Genomic DNA, 15,389 nt, shown 5'->3' with positions numbered 1-15,389 from the left:
TCCCTTTAAATTGCATACTCTTGCTAGATTAATGTTAGTAAAACTCTCCTTTGAATCTGCTCTCCTCTGTTCAAGAAGGTTCAGAGTCTCCAACTGCCTGCAAAATAAAGCTCAATGCTTTAGCTTGGCACTCAAGCCCTTTGACTATTTGGCCCCTTCCAAACTTTGCATCTTAATTTCTAAGTACTGCTCTATATGAACTCATAAATGTTGCCATCCCTGCAATGTTACACCCCTCCTGCCCATGTTTTTCCTGCCCATGCTTCTTTCCCTGCCCACGTTCTTACTTTTCTGGAGCATAACTGGAAACACTATGCATACTTTGTGTCCTAGTACACATCTCATGTCTCTCCAAAATTTTGTCATCCTCCCCAGTACTGTAGGGGAGTCACTGCCTGGTTTAAAACACTTAGCACATGTGCTATTTTGTGCACATTACTGAAATATTATCAGTGTGTCATCACCTGAAAAGTGGGTTCATTAAAAACTGTTTTATATAGTTGTGTTGTAAAAAATTGAATGAGATAAGACATGTCAAATATTTACTAATTTGCCTGGCAAGAAATATTATCTATGATTTTTTTTTCTCTTTGGAACTTGAAAGCTACATCTAATCATTTGATTGCTCCTTATAAACTTTCTTGAATGTACTGTATATTATGTGAATGTTTTTCAGGAGATGAGGTGCAAAAAATGATGGCCAGCCAGGGAGTATGAGGCATAAAATGAAGCTTTGTTTAGAGCAAAGGCTCTGGAGGGAGACAGGGAAAATGAGCACATGGGAGGGCCCACGGTCTTACCTGACCTAGGCTCCTGCCAGGGTCTGCGGAGGGGCAGGGAGGAGCACATCAGGGTCCTGAGTTCTTGCCTTTTATTGTGACCTAGAGGGGAGGGGTAGGGCTTTCCCTGGTTTCTGGTATTTGGCAGCTTTAAACTAGGTATAAAAAGCAGAAGTGGCAGGGCCAATTGAAGAAGCTGAGGGCAGCTCTTATCATCCAAGCTGTGTGGAGATACATGCTGTTCTGGTTTGCTAATTCTGCCATAATGCAAAATACCAGAAGTGGATTGGCTTTTATAAAGGAGGTTTATTTGGTTACAAATATACCATCTGGAGGCCATAAAAATGTCCAAATTAAGGCATCAACATGAGTATACCTTCACTGAAAAAAGGCTAATGTGGTCTGGAAAACCTCTGTTAGCTGGGAAGGATGTGGCTGGCATCTGCTGATCCCAGGTTGTGCTCCAGCTCCTCTCCCAGCTCTGGTGATTTATTCTAAATGTTGCTCTTTTTGATGTTTTGTCCCCTCTTAGCTTCTCCAGAGCAAACACTGGGCTAGCATTCCCAAAGTGTCAGCCAAAGTCATTTAGCAGCCATCTCCAAATGTCTCCCTGAGCTGCTCTCTAAAATGTCACTCTCAGCTGCTCTGAGTGCCTTCTGTCTGTGAATTTTTTATATGACTTCATTGATTAAATCAAGACCCACCCTGAATGGGTGGTGTCCATAACTCCATGGAAATTATTTAATCAAATGCTTCACCCGTGGTTGATTGAATCACGTCTCCATGGAAGCACTCAAAAGATTTCAACATAATCAACATTAGTACATCTGCCCCCACAAGACTGCAGCAAAGAACATGTCATTTTGGGGGACATAATAATCCAAACTGGCACACATGCCTTGCTAGTAAATAATGTGTCCCAAAAGGGCAGAAGCAGTAAGGGCCATTCAGAGAAGAAGCAGCAAGAGCTGTTCAGAGGAGCTAAGGGTGGCTGTTATCCAAACCATATGGAGGTTCATGCCTTGCTATTTGTGGTTACACCCCAGGGAAGTGTTAGCTGGGGTGTTCACTCAAAAGGGAAACATGACTAGGCAAAAATGATGAGCTACCAGAAAAAAATTATTTTACACCATTGTACTGTAATATAGCTTTTGCATACATATTCTTTTATTGTTCCAATCAAGTTTTAGAAACTTGGCAACAGGGACCATGCTTGCTGCCTTCTCTATAGCTTCTAACACCTCACTTGCAAACAGTAGATGCTTTAAAAATAGTAGATAATTGAATACAATTGAAGAGGGCAAGAAATACTCATTTATATATTGGGAAACAGTATCCTGAGCTCATCTCTGCTAACATATCTGTGTAAATTAGTAAATTAAATTCCTTGAATTTCAGTGTCCTCATTCTGAACAGAGATTGGATGACTAGTTAATTTCTTAGGCCTCTCCCAAAATCGATGTGTAATGATCTGGGACTTGGTTAAAGTCCATTAATGGAATTATTAATGCATGCATTGAAAACATTGTGTTATTTTATTTTTAGGCCTTTAAATGCACAATGTTGAGGTTGTCATATTCCTCACGTCATGACCCACAATTACTCTTGGTCTTTGGAAGAATCTTTTTTTTTTAACTATGCTATCTTCCCTTCAATTTCCACCTTCATTTCACTATTGTCCTATTCACAGGATTCCATTGCAATACGTTCAAATTATGTCATTCCACTCAAACCTCAAACTGATAAATATTTATTTCTAAAAATATATCAAAATATTATGTGGCAGAGGGATTTAATACCTGTGAGCACCCCACATTCACCAGCCTTCTCATTGGTGTTGGGGCCACGTGACTAGTTTTGATCAAAGAGCTCTTAGTGGAAGTGACAAAATCTGCCCATATGCTAAGAGCCCACATGCATCTTGGGTCTACCTCTGAGCCCTTTTCTCCCTACTGGTTCATTTGTTATTACCATGAACATATTTATTCACTCATACATAAGAGGAGGAAAGAATGGATAACACAGAAAATAATTTTGGAACTATACACTCATTCATAGAGAAATAGAAACTACATGGATTAAAGATGTAAATAAGCAAATAAAACTGTAAACTTAATAGAAGAAAACATAAAACAATGCATTTGTGACCGTTGGGTAGAATCTATTTTTGACACATAAATGATAGATTTAAAGGGAATAATGATGGATTTAACTATACCACATTTTTCTCTACTACATATTTGTTCAAATTATGCAAAAGTGTTTGGATATAAAATGCCCAAAACTACTCCAAATTCTTCTATCCAAATACCCATTTAAAAAAACACAAAATAACTAAACCAACATTTTTTCATAGTCTTCTGTCTTTGTTAATTCCAACTTCCAATAATTCTAAATGCCCTGTTTCCTCTGACATCAAAAATGTCTCTTGAATCTGTTCATTCTTAACCATCTCCTCTCCTGACATACTAGCAGAGACCACCAACATCTGTCCTTTGGATTATTGCAATAATCTCTTTATTTTTTCTCATCCTTTTTTGACTGGAGTTAGGCTCACACCTAATGGGCTTATTTGATTATTTATTTATTTAGTCTATGCTAGTCCAAAACATATTTTGATACTTACAATCAGAATCATCCTTATAATAAAATAATAAGATTTTTAAAGTGACATCTACATTTTTAAGGGCTTGATTGGACTTTAGAATGGGTCTATCTATAGAAACCACTCACAAAAATATCTTTTTATCTCATTTCTTTGTGAGCTACTAAAAATAGTCACAGAAAATCTAAATTTCTTAACACTAAGTATTTTTATTTTTCTCTTTCAACAACTGGTGTTTTTTTTTCCTTTTCTCAACAAGGAACAATATTATGCAATATGAAACTTGCTATATTATCATTGTAACTTGTGTACTTCTTTCTAGTTTTAGAGTATGAAGGGTCAGAAAGTAGGAAAGTATGTCCTATAACAGAGGTTCTACAATCAATTAGTAGTTTCAGTTCCTCCAAGTAGTCATAGATCATTGTATCCATGAATCAGGTCATTAGGTGACCAGATAATTGGATTATGAAATGCAACGTAATTCCTCTTGACATGTCTTTTTTAGGCTTAGTCTACATTAAAAGTAAATGTTAGGGACATAGGGGACTGGTGGTTTGATGGGTTGAGCCCTCTACCACAGGTTTTACCCTTGGGAAGACGGTTGCTGCAAAGGAGAGGCTAGGCCTCCCTATGGTTGTGCCTAAGAGCCTCCTCCCGAATGCCTCTTTGTTGCTCAGATGTGGCCCTGTCTCTCTAGCTAAGCCAACTTGAAAGGTGAAATCACTGCCCTCCCCCCTACTTGGGATCAGACACCCAGGGGAGTGAATCTCCCTGGCAACGTGGAATATGACTCCCGGGGAGGAATGTAGACCTGGCATCGTGGGACGGAGAACATCTTCTTGACCAAAAGGGGGATGTGAAAGGAAATGAAATAAGCTTCAGTGGCAGAGAGAATCCAAAAGGAGCCGAGAGGTCACTCTGGTGGGCACTCTTACGCACACTTTAGACAACGCTTTTTAGGTTCTAAAGAATTGGGGTAGCTGGTGGTGGATACCTGAAACTATCAAACTACAACCCAGAACCCATGAATCTCGAAGACAGTTGTATAAAAATGTAGATTATGAGGGGTGACAATGGGATTGGGAAAGCCATAAGGACCACACTCCACTTTGTCTAGTTTATGGATGGATGAGTAGAAAAATAGGGGAAGGAAACAAACAGACAAAGGTACCCAGTGTTCTTTTTTACTTCAATTGCTCTTTTTCACTCTAATTATTATTGTTGTTATTTTTGTGTGTGTGCTAATGAAGGTGTCAGGGATTGATTGGGGTGATGAATGTACCACTATGTAATGGTACTGTAAACAATCGAAAGTACGATTTGTTTTGTATGACTACGTGGTATGTGAATATATCTCAATAAAATGAAGATTAAAAAAAAAAGTTAAAAAAAAAAAAAAGTAAATGTTAGGGAAGAAAAACCAACTAGAATATAGACAAACACTGGCTTGAACTTCTTGCAGAGAATGGAATACCTGAATATTTGGAAACATTGAGAAATTTATTTCCCAGTTTCCATTTCAATTTTTATGGCAGCAAATATTAATTTTTCCTACACTGCTCTAAAGCATCATTAAAAATAAAACAACTACACATGCAGCATTTCTATAGAATATTATTACTCTAAAGGCAGTTCTTGAATCAGCCATCTTATCCTTTGGTTTTTCATTGTCAGATTTATTTTTTCCCTCTATCTTTATAACCTTTAAGTTATCCTAAATATACTGTCCAGTTCTGTGCCCTTCTACAGATGTCTCTCTCCCTTCTTTTTCTCTCAGCTGGTAGAGCTCTCTTTAGTATTTCTTGCAGGACAGGTCTCTAGTTAACAAATTCAGGCAGCATTTGTTTTTCTGTGAAATTCTTAGGCTCTCCCTCAATTTTGATGGAGAACTTTGCTGGATAAAGAATTCTTGGTTGGCAATTTTTCTCTTTCAGAATTTTAAATATGTCCTACCAATGCCTTCTTGCCACCGTGGTGCCCACTGAGTAGTCAGCACTTAGTCTTATGTTGTTTCGTTTGTATGTGGTGAATCTCTTCTCTTCTGCTGCATTCAGAAATTCCTCCTTCTCTTCAGCATTTGACAATATGGTTGGAGTATGACTTCAAGTGGATTTATTTGGATTTATTCTGTTTGGAGTTCATTAAGCATCTTTGATTTGCATATTTATGTCATTTAGAAGTGTGGGGACATTACCCCAACAGTGTCTTTGGATACTCTCCTTAACCATTTATCCTTCTCTTCACCTTCTGTAACACAAATGACTCTTATATTTCTGTGCTTCATGATGTCCATTATTTCCTTGAGATCCATTTCAAATTTTTAATTTTTTTCCACATTTCTTATTTTGTGCTTTCGCATTTCATCACTGTGTTCTCAAGTTCACTAATTCTTTCCTTTGCCTCTTCAAATCTTCTCTTCTGTGACTCAAGAATATTTTTAATTTGAACAAAAAAAAATCTTATTTTTTTTACTTTTGGAGATTCTTCCTTGTACTCTTCTATGGTCTTCTTGATGTCCTGTATATCCTGAGCCATGGTACTGGTGTTTGTGTATAGTTCTTTGATTAATTGCTCCAAGTTCTGTGTCTCTTCTAGCTTTTTAATTTGGACATTATGGTTGTCCATATCTTCTGCTTTAATCATATGCTTTATAGTTTTCCATTGTTTGTAACTTCTTGGTATTTGCCTAACTTTATAGGGTTCTTTTAGGATATGCAGGATTATTTGAACATGTGTCTATAATTTGGCAAAACAACAGCTTTTTGTAGTGCACTTTCCATGACCTACCAGCAGATTGCACTCTTGGGCCATCTCTTACCCGCAGGCCTGTTCTCCACCAACTTGTCTATGCACAGAGTGGCAGCCCAAATCATGTGGAAGTCCAACCAGTGCACCAATGTACTGTGTGCACTAGGACTGCCAGCCCTGGGGGTGGGGCATGCCCTGCAGAATTTGGCAGGACATCCACTCCAGGACATAATGGCCAGCCATCCCCAGGGTTGCAGGTGAAGTTCCACACAGCTGCAGAACTTCATATCTCTTCTCCAGCTCAAAAGCCCCACAGTCCCTGTCTGAAATGTACCCATGAGTCCCTGTGGCTTGGGGAGGGTTCCTTGTACTTCCATGTGGTGCCTGTGCCTCTAGGCAGTGCATACCACAGGCTTCTGTGGAGGAAGAATGAATGCTTTCACAAATCCCATGAACCCTTAATTCCCTCAAGGGAGCTCTGGGCCATGGGACTGTCAAGTGTTATCTCCCCACCCACTATAGAGATGGGGCTTAGAAAGCTGCTCACTCCATTCTCTGCAGCTAATCCTCAGCTCAGCACTCATGGGGATGTGATGGATTCTCTCCCCAGCCAACTGCCAAGATGGAAAGCTGCTGCCTTCTGCACTTGTATGCCTGCTCCAACTGCCAGTTCCTGGCATGGTGGCTCTTGGCCACTGGTCTTGGAAGGGTGATCACCACAGCCAAGTGCTGAGGGGGGTGCACAGGACTTGGAAGGCTGCTCCCCTCTGCACTCATCAGCCAGCTCCAACCACCCATTCCCTGACATCTTTCCAGGCTGAACACTCATTGGGCTTAAATGCAGTCTCTCACCTTCTCCGAGTACACACTCACTATGTGGCGGAGAAGTCCCTGCCCAGCTGGTAGAACCCTGGGACTACTGCTCTGAGTTCTTCATGTCCTTTATCTGGTGTTTCTCACAGAGGAAAAAAATTGCCCTGTTTCTCCTAATCCACCATCTTCCTGGAAGTCCTCTAGACTTGATTCTTGATGATGATTGTGTAACTATATAGTATTTACCATGTGACCATATTACTGTGTAAACCTTATATGGAGTGTGGGTTGCTTGGGTGTTCTTTTTTAATTTTTGCATTAATTTTTTTCCTTATTTTGGAATAATGAAAATGTTTTAAAATTGACTTTGGTGATGAATGCAGAACTATATGATGAAACTGTGAGACACTGATTTTAAACTTTGGAGGGATTATATTGTGTGAGAATATATCTCAATAAAATTGCATTAAATGTGAGTTTTCCAAAGAAAGGCTTAATGCTGAGAGGTCTACACTAGTGTTTCAATTATTTATAAGAATGAAACCCCAAGAAACAGAAAATTCCTTAGTCAGGAGCATTCTTTCAGAAGTGGGAGTTGAAGTCAGAAGAACTCCTGACTCTTTTGAGGTTTCTCTTTTATTACTATAAGGTTTGATGGGGGTTAATGTCACATGACCCCTAAGAGAGGGAATTCAAAGCAGAAAGCCCAGGCTTGACCTTGTCTCTGCCTCTTCACCAACCCTATCACCTTGAGTAAATACCTAATTACTGTAGGATATCACTACCTCAATTATAACTAGACAAATATGAAACTAATCACATAAAAGGCATCACAAAATTCAAATGAAATGAAGTGTATGAAATGCTTAATCAAGATGGCATAATAGGGAGTGTCCATCTTAGTATTCAGTGAATTTTAGGTTCTGTTTCAGACCAAAGGCTTTTATTAATTCCATAAATTTATATTTTTAGAGTCAGAAATTACCTCAAATTTAAATACCTGCTTATGTACTTGTCACTCTGTTCAACTAATATTCACTGAACATAAATTCCACAAAATTACAGTACTAGACATTGCAGTTACAGTAAGGATAAGATAATGCTGATGTTAAAAATTCATATAGTGAATGAATAGAAAAAATTCAGCAAAATGGTTATTAATGAAAGGAAAATAAGCCATATGAAAAGGTGGTCATCTTTGAATCATTCAATGTGGTACAAAAGAATACATCAATGTAAGTGAATGTATACAACATTGCCAAAAGAGATATAAAGTCATTACTTCTAAGTATATATGTTACAAGTGCGAGACAAAATTTACATTCATTAGAGGTCCACACCATCCCTAAAATAACTGAGTGACAAGTTCAATGTATACAAATTTCACATTACTGGTTAGAAAAAGTGTTCCATGATATAATTACATGAGTTATAGTGCGGGCAGAAGAGTTCCAAAAGGAAAACCTAAGGTAAGAGTTGTTTTAAGCACTTCGATGCAGATAAAGTTAAAATGTTGCTTTTGCACCTCATTATTGTGAACCCTGCTAGTCATGATACTCCCCATTACTGGGAGGTAGCCACACTGCCAAGAAGCTTCCCAGAGCCCCCTTCATGTCCCTGTTCCTCAGGCTGTAAATGAAGGGGTTCAGCCAGCATGGGGTGACCACAGTGTACATCACTGATGCTACCAGACATGTTCTAGAGAATGTCATGGCTGCAGAACTCAGGTAAACCCCAAGGCCAGTGCCATAGAGCAAGGAGACAACTGACAGATGACACCCACAGGTAGAAAAGAATTTATGCTGACTTCCAGCTGATGAAATTCTTAGAAAGGAGGAGACAATCAAAGAATAAGAGAAGACAATCACAGGGAGAGGAAAAAGCCCCCATACCACTAGTAACAAAATACATGAATATATTATTTATGAGGTTGTCAGAGCAGGTGAGCTTCAGGGCTTTGGAAAAATCACAAAAACAGTGGACAATTTCTATATGTGTGTAGAAGCAGTGTCTCAACATGGTCAACGTCTTGTGCAGGGAGAAAATGAGACTGAAGCACAAGGACCCCAGAAGCAGCAGTTCACAGAGCTGGAGGCTGATGATGACCAGGTAGTGCAGGGGGTGACAGATGGCCACGAAGATGTCATAGGCCATCATGGTCTGGTGAAAACTCTCCAGGAATGCAAACACAAAGGAATATATTTGGGTGAAGTAGCCAGCATATGTAACTTTATTCTGCATATGTATATTTACCAGCATTTTTGGGATGGTGGTGGAGGTGAACCAGAAGTCAGCAAAGGAGAGTTTGGAGAGGACAGTTTGTACAGTTTAGGCAGGAGGAGGTGGGAGCCTGAGATGATGGCCAGATTGATAAGCAGGTTCCCAGTGGAGGTGACCAGGTACATGGACAGAAATAGACCAAAGAGAATGAATTAAATCTCTGATGTCACTAAAATTCCCAGAAGTAGGAATTCTGAAACCCTAAGCCATCACAGTTAGTGGTAAGTTGTCCAAACATGGAAAAATGTTGAAAAAGTACATTTGGCTTACACAGCTGTCATAGGTAATAATGGATGTCCAACAGCAACTTAGGGTCGGTAGTCAATGTGAAATAGATATAACCTAAGCACAGGTTGAAGAAAAAGTACATGGGCTTGTGTAGATGGGATTCTGAGATGGTGGCTAGGATAATGAGCAGGTTTCCTGTGAGAATGACCGGGAACATGGACACTAACAGCTCAAAGAGAATGGACTACCTCTGGCTTTTCAAAAATCTCCAGAGAAGAATTACTGGCAGCTCCATTGGTTTTCTGATTCCTTGCAAAGGAAGTATCTGCAAGATGCAATGTAAAAACACTAAATTAAGAACCGATATCCAAGGTTGGTCCATGTATTACCATGTATTGATTTTTTTTCCTTTTTATGTATCTGTGGTGTACCATTATATGGATACAGCACATTTTGTTAGTCCACTGCCTATGGTTTGACTCGAGTTGTTTCCACCTCTGGACGTAATCACATTAATTGAAACACCAAGTACATTATGTTACAGACCTGAGGAGAGGAGTAATGCAGAGTTACTGAAAAATTTTAGTAAGGGAAAGTGATGATGGTAGTACAACATGGTAAAAGTAAATGAAATCTCTGTATTGAACAATTGGAAATGGATAAAATTTCAAAATTTCTGTTGCATGTATATATGTATATTATATATATATGAATATATATGATACTACAATAAAAATAACCAACTAATTAGTAATTAAATTAGTAAAATAAAAGTAGACAAAAGCTAACAAGAACCTCAGAAAGATTTCACTTGAACTAAATATATTGCTGACACAATTGTAGGATGTTGAGCAGCATCTCTGGTCTCTACCCACTGGATGATATTTGTACACCTCCCTCACCTGTGGATCAAGCCTAAATATCACCAGGCATTGCCGTATAATTGCAGGGGCCAGCATTTCCCATGGTTGAGAACCACTACCTGAAAGACTGAGAATGGGAAACATATTTACATGGTTCCAAACAACGTCCCAGTCCTTATTCACTTCATAACTTTACATCTGCTTAATCATTTGTACTTCACCCAGTTTTACAAATACAGAAGTGGGTCCACTGTAGTACTGCTCTTATAGATTTGATTTTTGTAAGAATTCAAGATAATCCCTTTAAAGGTGCTAAGCTCAGGTAATGTTCCATAAAATGATAGAAACATATGTCTTTTAATTAATGAAAATTTTATAAATGAAGGACAAAACGGCTTCTCTTAACTTGAATTACAGGCAGGACATTCATAACTGATTACAAGAAAGCATCATTAAGCCAAGGGGTACACTGCTTCTGGTTTCATAACCAAGGAGCACTGTTCTCCACATTGATAAAAAGGGGAAAGCAATATTCTGAACAACAGAAGCTGGACTTTCACACAAGTCAATGCTTTGAGTTTCACAGTTCTAAGGAAGGGGGCTTCATCAATATTAGTCATGGTGAAAACTTTATTTCAAAGGTTGGGAAAGACGTTAGAACGTTAGGGCTTATGCAAGGCAGCAGCTCCACGAGGAAGAGAAATGATGATGCTGGGTTCACCTGATGCAACCAGGTCTCTTGGGAACAGAGAGTGAGCAAGAACCATTTCCATTCTCTCCTAACCAGTGTCTCAAAGGGAAGAGATGGCTTAAGTGTGAAATAGCAAGGTTAGGTACTAATGGACGGAGGAAAATTTACTAAAGGGAAGCTGAAAGAGAGCTGTAAATATTTCCTTGGCTGCTCTCCTTTATACTACACAATCTTGGGCAGGATGGGACTTAGGTGTTTCTTTGAGGACCTAAATATGGCTGGGGGATGATATCTGAATCCTTCATGCTGTGTTCTCTGAGTTGAAGCTTCAGTCCTTATCAGCAACCACCAAGGAAATAATTCAGACTTTCATAGAGAGACCTTCCTCTCAGAGGTAACATGCAGGACAGGTGGGGAGTATAGTAGAGGCTGAAGGATAATGTCATGAAGAACAGATGCCAAGAATTTTTATTTGAGGTCACTTGAGGTCAATGAAGCCCAGCCCAGAGATCACCCAGGCCAGTTTCCTTCTTTGACTAAGTGAGTGTATTTATTTGCAATGTACTTAAAATGTGTTTCTATATAAATGAACAGATATTCAGAAACCTTGGGGAAAACACACAGATGAAAAGGCTGCTGTGGTCTCTGCTCATTTGGATCTTGCTTTGTACCTGAGAAGTCAGAGCTCAATGAAATAAGGGCACATGAGAAAATGTCCTCAAGGATACATCATAGGAAGAAAGATAAAAATGAGTAATACAAAGCCGTGACCTGTGCAGTTTTAAAGAGAGTGGTTGGGGAAGTCCTTTGCATACTGAGGTACAGAACAAGCAGGGATTGTGTCCACTGGATTGTCGAAAACAGTCCAAAATGCAGAACCAAACAAAAATAAAGAAAAGAATGTCAGGAAAGAAAAGAGAAAAAGGGATGTGCTTTATCCACTACTGGACCACATGAAAATCAGTGTGATCTAATAAATATGGATCAGGCACAGGAATAATAGGTAGATCAGAGCAAGATGTGGATCCCATGACAAGGCAGGTGCAGCAGAACATCTGCCCCATCTGCGGCCCTTGAGTCTGGAGGAGACTCAGCTGACACACACTGCCTGCTCTCTCCAACATTACTATTTCATTTGGCTGTCCATTCATAAGATATTTTCCCCAATAAATAATGGCCTTCTTTTTAAACTTTTCTTGCCTTTTTAAACTTTTCTTGAAGTGGTTTCCAAATATTGCTGCCAATTTCCCAGAGTAAGAAAGAGGGTATTACATTGTGATCCTTAATGCAGTTTTGCGTGCACACACACACACATACACACAAGAAGATCTTAGAGAAATAATTTTCTTTGTACACATACTGTATGTGTTCCCTTGTGATATTTTCTATGGATCGCTATCATTACTTCCTAATTGGGAAAAAAATTTTGTCATTTAGACTCATTAATGATAAGGCATCCCAGAACATGGAATTTTTGCTCCTAGCATCTTCACACCACTTTTAACATCCATGTTGCTTCTCTTTCACTCAGCTGAAATTTTCAGTGAAGCCACATTCTTGTATTCATTCAAACTGTATATTTATTCATTTATGAAATAAGTTTTTAGAATGTTGCTATATCCCTCCAGGCATTCACAGTGTAGCAGGGCAAAAAGACATGGAAGTCAGTAACAGCAAAATATTGTCATAGACCCTTCCATCCAAATTAAGTGCAGGAAAGAAGCTGTCATCTTCCTGTGGGGCTGTTAAAATAAAAAGTTCACAAAGAAGTTACTCCAGGCATCCCTGATGAGGAGGTGGAGTTTTCCTGATGGCAGGGAGCGGCAAATTCCCATTGCACGTGTGGGAGAAAGCCTGACACGCAGGGAAGCAGGTGTGTGAAGTGTGGGAGAAAGCCTGACACGCAGGGAAGCAGGTGTGTGAAGTGCTTACCTTTAAATCCAAGACATGCTGGCAAAGTCGTGAGTTAAGTTCAAGGACACAGAGGCCATCGTCAAGGTCAAGAAGGCTGTGGTGTGCTGTTTGTGCACATGTGTGTGTTCTTGCATGTGTTTGGTGTGCTCAGAGAAGGAGTGCCTTGGCTCATTTCCCAAATTGCATTCTTTATAATACAGACTCCACAATACAAATACATATTTGGAAGTAAAGGGTATATTCATTTCTGTTTGTGCGACTCCTGAGAGACCAAGCTGAAAAGGAGAAGAAGTACAGCATATGACTCGGGACTCTGTCCTGAAGTGCCAGCAGCAACAATATTGCCTCCTTCTCAACACATCTCTGACATCATGTGTTAGTCTCCTTCTTGCTCTCTCCTGACCACAATGGCTGCTTGTTGAACTTGAGTATCAGAAATAAGCCCTTCCCTAGGGCCTCTGCCCTGGATATTCTCTCATCTGGTCGCGTGATTCTCTAGGTTTTTCCATGTCTCCCGACATCTCATCACAGATGCCTCTGTTAACATATCACCTTGTCTGATGATCTTGCTGGGATGCTAGTAAAACACAGCAACCACACAACAATGTCTCATTTCAACCAACTCCCGTTTTCCTTTAAAAAAGTTACATGTTGACTGGTTAGAGAGTTGTTTTTTATTTATTCACATTCTTCTCCACCATCAGATTCTGGTCTTCTATGTCTCAGCACTGTGTTCCCACTGCCTAGGCAGTGCCTGGCACTTTGACCCTCTTTGTAATTCCCTGAAATCAAGAGGTGGCCAAGAGTGGGACAGAAAATCTTCATCTGATTGGCACTTGAAGTCCTTAGGTACTAGAAGCCAGAACAAAATATAAAAATAAATTATTGAATGTAAAATTGAAATTGTACCATTTCCACCAGACTTGTAATGCCAATATACAATAAAATTAGTCATGTTCTTTTTCTCTTTTATTCAAGTTACATCACCCACATGAAATCTGGAAATAAAATTCTAATTTCAGGAATTATTTTTCTGGTGTTTTCAGAGAAAGTAGAATTACAACCTTCCCCTTTTGGGCTGTTCCTCTCCATGTACCCACATCAGGAAAGAGAAATCTTTCTTTAGTAAAGCAAAGCACAATTGAAAATTTTCTTTCACCATATTTAGGAACATCTGTGGTGATATAGCCATTTAATGTCACATATTTGTAAAGTTTTTCTCCTTCTGGACTCTCCTTGAAAGTCATGTACTGGATAAACAATTTTTCCTATAGTACCCTATGCAAAGACTGTCCATGCTAAGCACTGAGGAGAGTGAGCTGAAGAAGAGAACAGAATCTTAACAAGGAGGATAGAAAAAGATGACCTGCTGTAAGAAGCAGCAGTATGTGAAAGTCAGCATTACTAGAAAGATATTTTAATGTAAGGATCTGCAATGGGATGACAGGCACCAAAGTGAAAACTGCACTGTCCTTTACATTAAAATTTTATAAACAGACTTAGAGGACATAGGTACTTTTTTCCATATGAATGTGACAAACCACCACCACCTTTTCAGTAAAAAAAAAGGAAAAACCTGATTGTGATTTTAAATTTCAAGTGAGAAAATAATATTCTTCAAGAAATCCCTTCCTTTTGTATGTTGGAATGTCCAAGTTGTTTCTCAGTCAAGATTGAGGAAAACATAGAAAAAGTCAGAAAATTAACAGAGAAAAAAAGGTTTACTATGTAAGCTACAGAGAAAGCTTAACAAAAGTTGCTTAAAATCAAACATATTGAAATTCTATGACCTAAGTAGAAACAGATATTTCCTGCTCCCCTATTTTGATTAAAAATCATAATTTCTGGATCTGTGTTTGAGCACTGAAATCAAAAGTACTTCCACATCCCCATAACTAATGATGCTTTTAAGACTTCCTTCCAAAGGATATTTTCAGAGCCTTTTTATATCTTTATTCTTCTGGCTGTAGATAAAGGGATTCAGCATAGGCATGACCACAGAGTACATTACTGAGGCTGGTGCACCTGAATGTGTGTTCTGTGTACCAGAAGAACTAAAGTTTGCCCCTAGGCCTGAAGAATAAAATAGGGAGACCACTGAGAGGTGAGACACACAGGTGGAGAATGCCTTATACTTCCCCTGATCTGATGAGATTACAGATATGGGGGAAACCAACTTAGAGTAAGACAAAAGGATCCAGTGAGCAGACCCACCTTCAGCAGCCCTGCTGCAAACTAAATCCATGTCATTGAAGAAAGTGTCTGAACAGGCAACTTGGACCATCTGGTTAAGTTCACAAAAATGTGGGGTTTTCCAAGCATGCACAAATGGAGAGCTGCAACACCATTGAATTTTCCACCAAGGAATTCAAGGCAGTCATCATTCAAGTCCCAAGAACTGGCAGGACCCAAAGTTGGGAGTTCATAGAGACTGTGTAGTGTTTGGGGTGACAGATGGCTACAAAGCC

The 15,389-nt window shown here is 39.2% G+C and overlaps 1 pseudogene; it reads right to left on the bottom strand.

Moving 5' to 3' along the window:
- Nucleotides 1–8,489: 8,489 nt before the first annotated feature.
- LOC119520364 lies at nucleotides 8,490–9,368 on the bottom strand (annotated as a pseudogene).
- Nucleotides 9,369–15,389: the final 6,021 nt, after the last annotated feature.

The sequence above is a fragment of the Choloepus didactylus genome, chromosome 25 (genome assembly GCF_015220235.1).
Source record: "Choloepus didactylus isolate mChoDid1 chromosome 25, mChoDid1.pri, whole genome shotgun sequence".
NCBI classification, from domain to species: domain Eukaryota; kingdom Metazoa; phylum Chordata; class Mammalia; order Pilosa; family Megalonychidae; genus Choloepus; species Choloepus didactylus.
Note: the sequence above shows the minus strand (reverse complement) of the source record. Positions and strands in the feature narration are given on the sequence as shown.